We start from the raw sequence: 11,802 nt of genomic DNA, 5'->3' as shown, positions 1-11,802 counted from the left end.
GTAATGTCAACACTTCGCCAAGCTTGTAAAACAATATATTCTGTTAATATAAGTTCCATCGTAAACTTGTTTCATTTGGTTATACAATTAAAGAGAGGTCGATATAAACAACTGTAAGATGTGCATCGAAGCCATTGTAGAAGTAAATTAAATTGTATAATGTTTATCTCAATGTAGCATAATTATAGCGATCTCCGAGAAAACAAGAAATCTTTATAATAGAACCAGCCAGCAACAACAACAAACAACCGCACTAATTATAATAATTGACACAGATGACGAGCCGGTACTCTTCCGTCTGCTTTCATGCCTTCAAAGCGCACCTCGAGATCGAAGACTTTTTTCTTATTTGCTAAATTAAGCATCTTTTCATTCTATATAAAATGTACCTTAACAAGCGTGTTAGTTAAAGTAGTATGAGCTTCATTTTTCACTCTTTCAAAGCTCTTTTTTATATAAATCTCTTTATTTGATTATGTTTTGGTAACAGAGAAGGGTGTCGATTGAAACACTCAATTGCAACATTGCTCTACAATAATGGGGAGTCATGAAGAGGCTATTTCGTGTACATTAAGATGCGCTCATTTTATTTGGCAATAGTAAGCGTGTAGTAACATGCTTGAAAATGTGCATTATACATTGTATTGCAACCCTTAATCGGTTCAATAATTTCATAATACAAAATACCGTTTACAGACAGTATGGTATAAGTGTTTTCATATCAAGGCATTATATCATGTAGAGAATACGTTTTCGTAACTTATTATTTGGTGGTTGACTGTCATTTGCAAACATACTACATCTGATATTTTATATTGTACATGTACCATAAACACATTAGAATGTAAACATATTCAAAAACCGACGTTCACTTTCGAACTTACCTTTTTGCACAACCACTTAATAAGTTGTTTTTTTTCTCCATCTGATATTTTGGCCTTTATGTAGATTTAAAGGAGACTACACTCTTTTAGAAACTTGAGGATTTGTTTTTTACCGTTCTCCCTCACTTGGTAACAAACCTTTGATGCCTTGAAAGTTTCTAATGGTGTTTTGAGTGATCATATATATTTTAACGTCGTTCCATTTCAATTCCAATATATATTAAAATGATGTACTTAACTTGTTATTAAAAGTTTAAAGAATAATTCGTATACAGTACAAGTTCATATTACCTTATTTGATTATTTTGTTTACTAGTATATTATCTTGAGACTATTATACTAAAGAGGTTACTGTCTTACAGACACGTCCACCCGTCCCATCCTTCTCAGATAATATTTATACAATTTAACGCATTTTACTCATATATACTAAAACATGAATGTACAAATTTTTAAACAAATTTACCATCAATTATCGAAATTTATATACATGTTTTATGGTCAATGTACATACGAGTATGACACTAGCACAACAAATGCTCCAATCTCGAATTGTACAATTCGATTAAATAAAATGCCACGCTATTGTTCAATTAAAATATTAAAATCATATATACATGTAACAACAACTATGGTTAGTAGTATACATGCATCCCTCTCTTGAAATGTAAGAATGTGTAGAGGCTTGTCATTAGTTAAGATGGCATAAAATAACAAAATATCTTGTCAAACAGCCACAGGATTATTGCTTTATAAGCTTGATGCCTTGTATCAGGAAAGGACTACAACAGACACAACATGTCCAGAACATGAATCGAATTCATACTAATTGTGCTAATTCATCATATCAGATAGTCCACATCTGGCATTATTCGTGTGAAATAATTGAACGTTTCGCCCCTGGTCGATGATTTACTTCGGCCTTCAAAACAGAAGACCGATAACTGATGTAATCATAATTAGCTAATTAACGCTATTGGTCTCAGTAAAGTTCCTGTATGACGATAACAGTACAACAAATATTAGTATTTTATCACTTTTCTTGATACGTTTACAGTTATTTTATTTACTTAATTCAGTCAGACCAGTATCGTCTAATTGATTGTCCACTTCTTTGTCTGAATGGGCGTGGAAAACAAAGATTAGAAGTCTAAGTCATAAAGAGCGTATACAATTTCCATGTACTTCAAATAACTACCAGACATAAAGGGAGAAATTGCCATTCAGTAAGTACGCATAAGAACATGGATTAATATGTAATGAATGTTGCCTTAAACTGTTTTTGTCATAAACGTTTAGGACTTCAATCATCACGTCTAACCTTTCTCCAAACTTAAGGGTTTTCTGTCATATAACAGTTCTGAAATGTCAGAAACTGTCCTGAACCGCGACATACATTGTCAGGATCTGTCAGGGCTTAGGACAAGTTCTGTCATAATCTGTCATGTGTCTTGATAGTGGCTGGAAGTGATCGCAACTGTACATATACATGTAATTCCGTAAAGTTTCCATCTTTTTAAGTATCTCATTAAATGTACATGTCATAATAAGTTCAGAGGTACAATTTGGAATAAACCCACCATCAAATCCTGTATGGGAAAAAGAGTGGACTGGAGGAGCAAGGGTCTTCTCCGACTTTCAATGCTCTACTGTATCATTTGTAAAATGTACAGCGCATAAACCAAAAACAAGTTATAATTCCAACATGTTTTTTTTCAATTATTTAGCTTCATACTATTTGGGTCGTAGAATAATCTTCTTCACGAAAAAGTTTCGGGTGCATGTATTAAATTTGTACCATTGCGTCAAATTCATTTTGCCACATTTGGAATCTCATCTTACACGTGCATCGTGGACAAAATGAAAAGGTGATGAAATTACGTTTGAACAGTTATATATCGGACTTAGAAACCTAACCTAACTCAGTAACCCATTAGAAACTAAACAAATGACAGTGACATCTTTCATATAAGATTACCAAAAAAGTTAAAACCAATGGTCACTTATATAAGTTCTTTTGAAGATTTAATTGACCCATCTGGAGTTTTGCTGACCCCTGACATGTAGAATTTGTATTTAAACAAAAAATTATTTGAATGTGTACATATACATTAACTAGCGCATTCTGGCAACCTTCTATCAGACCATAAGTCTCATTAAGCTTTCTGTACTGCAAATAAATGTTGTCAAAGTGCAAAATATACATTAAATTGTTTTTCTCGAATGAATAAAATCTAGGTCTTGTTCATAAAGCCTACTACGTAATCGGTCGTAAAATTCAGGCAAAATTGTTGAAACGATTTTGCCCTTGGCTTCCTCTTAGTTAATTTGTTCATTCAGAGTAAGAAAATTGTAAACATTTAAGTACCATTCTGTGTAAGAATCAGGCAATGAGTGGTACACCATTTTTCTCAATTTGGTGTTGTTTGCCTCAAACGTATTCAAATACATCCAGAACTATAAAGCTATTTTTATCATGAAGCATTGGTGACGTAGATATATTTTGACTGTTTATATGAGGAAAAAGTTCGGGAAAATTGTCCTGCCATTTTTCCATAGTGCATTTCAACGAAATTTGACCTATTAATATCTTAAAAAGGCGAACTTTACAATCTCTTTGACGGTAATTTCTTGAGGTTATGAGGTATAAATAGTTGGATAATGCAAAAAATCTCTGTATTTTTTCTTCATGTGCCACACCTTATACACATTTTGGCTGATTCTTAGACGGAGAAGTACTTAACAAATAAGATTAATAAAATAAGCATTTATTTGGTAAACCATGCGACAGATTTCCGCACAAATATGATATTTTGAAATAACTGAAAAGATAATTATAAAATGTTCATCATTGGATAAAATGACAGATGTACGACGAATATATTTTCAGGCATATTGTAATTGAATGTAAGATCATGTTTTCCATTTCAATTCTAACAGTGCGGCTAACCCATTTTAATTCATCTAATAAGTACATCTGCAGCAAAATTCAAAATAGCGGCAGATATTGTATTACATGAACTTATTCGTCACTGATGTTTACAGTTTTAGCTATGTAATCTAAATTATAACTCCACCGCTTGTCAAGTAACTTTCACAAAATTGTGGATATTTTTCTTTGTTTTTGTTTTTGAGCTAACATTTTTTTGTCCCGTTTGGGTTGTTGTCTCTGACATACCAAATCTATTATCGTTATATTATTCAATAAAAAGGATTCCTTGAATAGTTATGAGTTTTTGCCTTGCCAGGTCTATTTGAACTTGTACACCAGACTATGTTAAATTAGTTTTTTTATGTTGATAAATTCAATGGTAAGAGAGTTCACAGTTTTTCGGAACACCTTTGATTTTTTTTTTCAAATGTTGTCTGTGCGTTTGTTTCGTTATCATTGCATGTTTATATTCGACTTTTTTAATGTGGAAAGTAGCGAATGTTAATGCAATGATAGGTGTCATATCTACATGTACACCAGGACATTGTACAATACCAATGGATACTGAATTGAAAAGAGATATGATTTCACAATGAATTTGCTTAAAGTCTTGTCGGAACAAAAGTTCGTAATGTAAGCAAAATTGTTTTAAATTCAAGAAAGCATAAAATCAGGTTCGTAATGACAGCAAAGTTGTTTTAAATTCAAGAAAGCATAAAATCCGGTTCTGATTTTAAACTACCTGTATGGAAGAAATAGAGTTTACTGATACGTGTAATAGTTTCACTTTTAACTGCCTTACTGACGTATGTGATACTAATGGGTCTCTAAGTTCCCGTTATAAGAACCAGTTTAGAACCAGCACAATTAGTTTCTTCAGCTTAATTCATCATCATAAATCCATTATATGCATCTCGATTATAATTTCCACTTAGTCGTAATAGTATCTACTAATCATTGTTCTGATAAATACAATTTTATAATTCTCTAAAAGGTAGATTTACAAAAAAATGTAGTAAATAGTTACAAAAAATATTGTACATGTACTCGAGTATTAAACAGTACATTTAAAGTAATCATTCATATCAGGTATTTAATCCCGGAGTCTAATTAGTGTTATATTTTATTCTGGCTTAATAAAACTTGTTATTCCATTGATTTACAGTTGAAACTTTTTGATTCATTAGTTATTCCGATTTTGATATATGGTTCAGAAATATGGAGTTTTGAAAATACAGATAGTCTTAAGAAATTACACCTTCAGTTTTGTTAAAGGTGAAGAATAGCACCCAAAATTACATAATCTATGGTGAACTAGGCAGATTTCCTATGGAAATAATAATTGAAAGCAGACTTATTTTATATTGGAATAATTTACTGACTGACAATAATAAATTATCATCTATCATGTATAAGGTAATGTTTGCTCTGCATCCCAGAAATCCGAATAATTTTAAGTGGATATCATTTGCTAAGTCCGTCCTAAACGATGAAGGACTTACTTTTATTTGGAATGATAAAAAAAACTATGGACAGAAATGTACTGAAAACCATTGTTGAACGACAGTTAAAAGATCAGTTCATTCAATTATGGTTCTCAAATGCTAATAACTCTTCAAGAGGCGAATTTTATTTTGAATTCAAAAAAAGAATTTAAGTTAGAATCATACTTGTTAAAAATTAGAGTAGGTGAAAAGGCACCAAATCGCCAAACTGAGATGCTCCAATTTAAAAATACCATTTGAAACAGGTAGATGGTCTAAGATATCAAAAGGTCAAAGAATATGTCATCTTTGTGGGCAGGGAATCGGACATGAATTCCATTATTTCTTTCTGTGTAAGCATGTAAAGATCAAAGAAATTCGAAATAAATATTTACCATAATATTATACTATAAATCCGGAGATCTATAAATTAAAAAGGCTTCTTTTTTGTCATAAAGAACTGTAAGTTAATTTGGCATCATTTATTAGAAATCTTGCTAAATTGCTATGAAAACCAACCTTTCATCCGTTAGATACTTGATGCTGTGTTGTGTATTATTTTTATATTTTGTTATTATTGTATGTATTGTTGTGTGATTTGTATGATATGATAGTGTCCTCTTGTACACCTATTTTGTCTGAGGTTATCAATAAAGTTGTCTTGTCTTGTCTTGTTGTCTTGTAAAAATAACAATGTTAAAAAAAATCCTTATTAAGTATCAGATACAGACTAATCACGATTCTATCCCTTTCAGAGAAATTACCAAAACAGGATAATCGAATGTCATAACAATTATATATATAGATAATTGTCATTTCGCTATAACTATAATGTGAGATACTACTGAGAATAGCGGGAAAATATTACTTTCAAAAATAGTTCATCGTCTGGGAATTTTCTTAACTTAGTTTCAAAGAGAATTTGTATGTAGGTTTAAAACCCACCGAATAGTTTCTTTATGATCATTTTAAGTACACGTACACTTGTTAAAATGGTAATTTGAAATTATGTATCAATATTAGTTGATGATGTTGTAGGAGAAAGACCTTCTAGAATATGCCTCTAGTAATTTAAACTGACATAGACATTTTCATGTCTTACATCACCTGTTATGTTATGGTATCTTAATGATTATTATCTAAAGCTTATTTTGATAGCCTAAAAAAGAACTTCAACAGTTTCTCACCAAAATGGATTGCCCGTACATACAACTTAGGTGAATTATAAAGGTATTCGAGAGTACTCTAAATAACCTGTCAATCATGTATTGGAGCTCAAATTCTCTACAATCGACAAAAAGAAGGTAATTAACCACTTCGTGAAGCGCTAAGTGTGTATTTGAAAAAAGGACATAAAAGCAATTTACAGTTTAAAGAGAACAATGTAACTGAGTTTTTCTTATCTGAATCAGAATTCTGTGTTCGTCAAAACATTCTATTACTTAGGGAATTGTTTGCAGACAAATGTCTTCTCGTTGGCACTCGCCTGCAGAATTTATATTGAGAATATACATGTATATAATTTTCATATTTTTCCTCTAAACAAAGGGAAATTTTCGACGATGCAATAACATCGTGAATTAACTAGACTTGCACCATTCATTTTGAAAAAAACCCCATAATTTTAAAGAGTCGTTTTACTATAAGTGCAACAAAAACAAACGAAAAACAAAACAAAGATGTCTCAGGAGTGCTCCCTATACGTGTACACATCTGTCGGAATAGTGCTAATCTTCGCATTCTCATTTTCATTACCTATATTTTTACTAACTGAAAATCCAGAACGAGGTTTAATGCTTTGCTTTTGCTACTATGTGATGGTAGGCACTACATGGTAATAATAAATACCCATTTGCATACAAGACATTGACTCTTACTAAGGGTTCAGAAGTTTATATTACCTAATGTAGAAATTACTTACGCGTCGACTTGGTTTATCAAACGTAAGGGAAACTGTAATTGGCCCATTAAGGAAAACCAAATGGTTTGATCTGTGGTAAAAACCGTTATATGTGCTTAAACAGATTATTTTACTCTGTAATGTTTTTATGGGAAGACAAGTGATGTTAGCCGAAAACTCCTCTGATGGTACCACGGCCTTCCCAGGCTTAGATTAATATCAGTGAACGTCAACTTTGTCTAGTCCATAAGTCCTAATCATGATATAAGATAAATGACCGTCTACAGTCAACGTTTTTATCTCTCATTAGTTACATTATCCTAATGAGACCTGGTTAAGTATAATAAAACAACATAATGTCTTATGTCTTGTTGGTCTTATAACTATAATATCAAACTTGTGTTCGGATGTGTCACAGTTACGTATGTGGTCTTTTAAGGTGTCATCAGCGTTAACACATACTAGTAATAACCCAGACTGCATGCCTCCGCTGGGCCAACGTTGGGTGATGGTTAGATTATTGGCTTTAGTTGGCGTTGGTAAGACAACGTTGGCCAAACGTTGGCCCAATGTAGTAGTCCCTAGTTATGGAAATATTTCTTCTTGATTCATTTTAACCAAAATGGTTTTTACTTGACAACCAAATGGTTAAACACGACATTTTGAAATTTTAAATACTTTCATATCATAAAAAGGTTCTACGTTGGAACAATATTGGTCCAACGTTGGCCCAACTATATTTGAACAACTCTTTCGTTTTATGTTTCTCTTTAAAACATGTTTTAGAAGCGAATTCTGCGTGAGATTATCGTTAAATTTTGATTCTTAAATCAAAGCCATGATTACATGATTTGCATTATTCTACATTTGTCCAACAGTGAGCCAACACTGAACCAACATCGAACCAACGTCGGAACGACTTTGGTAACACACATGTTTTAAAAAACTAAAATCTTATGTTGAGTCAACATTGGGGATTCGTTGGTCAATGTTGGCATTACATTGGGCCAACGTTGGCCCAACTATTGTTTGCCTCCGTTGGGCCGACGTTGGCTCTCTTTGCACTTACAACGTTGGGCCAACATTGGGTACCCTACGTTGGCCCAACGTAAATGACTCCGTTGAACCAACGTTGGCACAACGTAGGAATGCTGTCTGAGAAGTGGTTCGTCTTCGGCTGGTCGTTCTTAAGCTCTAACCCACAACAACGTGTATTCATTGTAGATATATTAAGGCAATAAAGTAGTGTGTACCTGTATCGTTATATGTAAGTGTGTAAGTCGTACTAAATGGTGATTTAGTGACGGAAATTCCTTTTCAGTGAGTGGCATACTTCCCTTTGAAGATTGACTTTGTACATTATTAACAAGGACATTTTCTATCTGGTATACATTTTGAGAGACACTAATATTCGAAGGTTCATTTGTCGTCAAATGACAAAGGGACTGCAGTCCAGTATGATTATTATACTAAATACAATCAAACAGTCAACTTTCACAGGATCGTTTTGCGCCTTAAAATGCAAAAAAAAACATGATACCACTCACGAGTGTAAATCATACTTTTGTCTAAAATGTTACAGTTTCGGTTCATTTCAAGAAATCAAAACAAATCAAATGCAAATTGATAGTACTCTAAGGAATTGTAGAATAATGAAAAAAAATACAAATGTCAGCTCAATGAAAATCTATGTCTCCTACATAATCATTTTTCCTTAACGTTTAAGTCCAACTATAGTCTAATGTTGAGTAATTTGCGGTAAAATTAACAAAACGTGATCTACAGCCGTGTTTACGTCATGATTTTCCTAGAATTAGACTAAGACACACGTATATATATATAAATCTTCAAATAAAATGTTTTCTTATCAGGCCGTGGAAAGGGTAATCATACAGTTATAAATTCTCTATTATTTATTACTGCTTGTTAATTTTACCATTTATTTTACTATTAATTCAGAAAACATGTCTTCCACATTTTGAATACAATAATGTGTTAAATAATTTAACATGATTATATCTTTATATTCACCACATTGTATAAAGACTTTAAATCTCAGCAAATTTTATAAAATATACTTAACATATGTATGTTTCTTACATTAACGTTTTGACACTACTCATATCACAACGATTTTGACTCAGTTGGTGCTAATCGAAAAGAGACAAGTTACGACGAGTTATTTAGAGACGTGGAAGAGTAATCAAGGGAACCAAGATTCTATCAGAAATCAAAAGAATGTAATCCAGCGGCAAAGACCAGACATGGAAAACAGACACACTAAAAAAAAGTACATAACATAACCAAAATATTACATACAAAGTAACAAAAGTAAATGAGCAACTCGGGGTCCACTAAAAACTGGGAGCATGGACCAGGTGCACCGGTAGAGTAAATATCCTCTGCTTTTCTAGAAACACCCAACAAGTTGCTCATAAAAAGTCAAGCCCAGGGTAGACGAAAAAGGAAAGGAAAACTATGACACATGAAACAAATCAGCTTTCAAGGTGCAGATGGATACACTGTAATGACCCACGAGTTCATGATATCTTGACCACCATAAAAGTTATGTAGTGATTACTTCAATCCTTTAGCAACATTTATATTACCCTGTTCAGAAGTCTAATCACAACAAGGTTAGCGTGACACAAAAAGTGTGCATTGTTACGAAAAGTTCAAATGGAGAATTTGCTCAAATTGGAGAAGCGAAATGATAAAAAAAAGAATTCCCAAATTATGTTGAAGGAGTGACATTAGTGTGTTCCTTCGCTTTTCTAGTCTTTACTACAATCTAATTCACAGTAAGCTTTTGATTCAGTTGTTGAGTATATTCACTCTACCCGTTTCCGTTGGATTTTATAGCCCACCTAATCCCATTTTTGGGCTTAAAATATAGTGTCACTGTCGTGTTACCGCAAGAATGATCATTCAAAACAAGTGAGTACAAGCACAATTGGCCTTATAACACATTGCTGATTTGACAAATTCTCAAATTTAAACAGATTTGAAAATTAACTATGAACATCATTTGTTGAATTGAAGTTGTCTGTATACCAAATTTGTGTTACTTCGTGTCGGTCTATATGGCATTTGTAAGGAATAGAATTTGCAGGATGGTAAACTTGACAGGGCAATTACCATCTTTCTTTCCCGAAGGAGGCAATCGTTTCCTGAGTTGGTGGTTTATACGTCTAAAGCAAATTGATATCAATTTGGGCTTGTCAAGTGGTTTCATGGATTATGAATCATATTTTAATTTAACTTTTTTTTTCGTGACCATGGGTATAGGATTGTTCAAATAGTTAGAAAAAATGTGATCGTTTATAAAATTTATGAATATGATTAGAAAGAAGAAATTTGTGAGGTCAGATATGAACTTTAAAATGATTGTGAGTGAAAAAACTCAATAAACAACGATTTAAAGAGCAATTAGGACTTTTCAAAACATATGTGGTAGTTTTTAACATTTGCCCATTTTCTACATGCAAACTCCACCTATCTGCTACATGCATAAAGGTAATTCATATTCGAACATGTTGAATATTAGTCCTGTACACATTCGGGAACCTGATTGAAACATTTTGTTGATCTAGATAATTAACGTCTGAATTAATAATTTGCAGAAGTAAAACGAAGCTGTACTTACAATGTAGGAGGCACTTGAATATCACTACGAAGGCGTTTTAAGACATATACAATGTTAAACAGTTAAAAAAAACGCAAAAGACCATCTGTGAAAATCATAAATACGACAGGGAATACTATCTGTCTTACTTTAAACAAACATCCGCTAATTCGATTCTTTCATTTGCTGTTACAGTGTTCTTTTCATTTTGTTTTCAATTGCGCCATTTTTTTATAATAAGAATAGGTACACAACAGAACAGCTGATGACAAATAAACATGACATGCATTGTACAAATGTAGTTTAATAAACGTAATGCTTCTATGCTCTTCACACTTTTGTTGCCGTTTCCTAAAAATTTTTTTTCTTTCTGTATTCTTAGAAGCTGAATAAGTAAAATAAATTGTGTTGTCATTAGAACATGGTGTTTCATATGATATACGTAAAAATGAAAATGTCATATGATATTTAAAGACCATATGCACATATGAAGGCTATATTTAATGACTGAACATAATGATACTAAAAACAAAGGGAAAAATAATAAGAAGAAAAAAAGAAAAACGTTTAGAGATCAATGGTAAGGAAAAACTCCTGACAAACTATACGACAATGACTACTCATTCTGTACTGTAATGATTCCTTTAATCTTTGGCAACATTCCTTCAGCACCTGCGAGTTTTCATATACCAACTCAAATGTTATGCCAGAGCTTGTAAATTGTGTACAGATCTTGACTTCTTACAGTTAGGCTACTGGAACAGGGTTATTTTCAGATTAAAGTCATCACTACTGAAATTTAATTGTCGACATCATGACCTCGTGGATGAGAACCGATTTGCATCGTTACTGCGTATCCATCTACACAAAGAGAACCGATTTGCGATTTGTTTAACGTGTATTGTTTACCTTTTCTCTTTCGACTACCTCGGACTTGACATTTTATTACATGTAGCAAGTCGGCGGATGTTTATAGA

The sequence above is a fragment of the Perna viridis genome, chromosome 6 (assembly GCF_037379345.1).
Source record: "Perna viridis isolate PV_CMFRI_1.1 ecotype Kerala chromosome 6, ASM3737934v1, whole genome shotgun sequence".
In the NCBI taxonomy this organism is placed as follows: Eukaryota; Metazoa; Mollusca; class Bivalvia; order Mytilida; family Mytilidae; genus Perna; species Perna viridis.
The sequence above is the reverse complement of the archived record's forward strand: the minus strand, read 5'-3'. Positions refer to the sequence as shown.